Source organism: Acyrthosiphon pisum, chromosome X (genome assembly GCF_005508785.2).
Source record: "Acyrthosiphon pisum isolate AL4f chromosome X, pea_aphid_22Mar2018_4r6ur, whole genome shotgun sequence".
Classification (NCBI taxonomy): domain Eukaryota; kingdom Metazoa; phylum Arthropoda; class Insecta; order Hemiptera; family Aphididae; genus Acyrthosiphon; species Acyrthosiphon pisum.
Genome location: NC_042493.1, coordinates 127,718,228 through 127,718,774, shown reverse-complemented (window position 1 = coordinate 127,718,774; position 547 = coordinate 127,718,228).

Sequence of the window (547 nt, the reverse complement as noted above, 5' to 3'; positions counted from 1 at the left end):
TCAGAATCGTTTTCTATACAATGATATATATCATTGAATTCAAATTTAATACCATCCATTATACAGTGACCCACTTGTAACTACTGTACAGCAGAGCGAAATCCACTTACCCACCTTTTGTTTTTATTAATACATAGTTATATTAATTTATTGTTGTATTATCCACATCATATAACATTGCATTAAATGTTTTAATTTAATTTTAAGCATATAGTTTTTTAGTTTCTCAATAGTTTTACTTTTTACATTTTCTACTATAATTGTTAGAGTCATGATGAATAAAATAAATACAAAAATATCATATTTTTATTCTTGAATTTCTCAGCTGAAAAAATAAATATTCAATATATCGCCTCGGGCAAAACCTAGTAAACTTGTTAATCAACCATAATCCGTTTTCAAAAATAAAATCTGTCAAACCAAATATTCATCTAGTTTTGTCTAGCTTATTGGTCTAAATGCCACTTTTTTTTCATTGACTGGACCTCCTTAAACCATATGTGGTTTCCCGATTTTCGGTATAATTGTCGCCCGCGTGTGTTGCCTT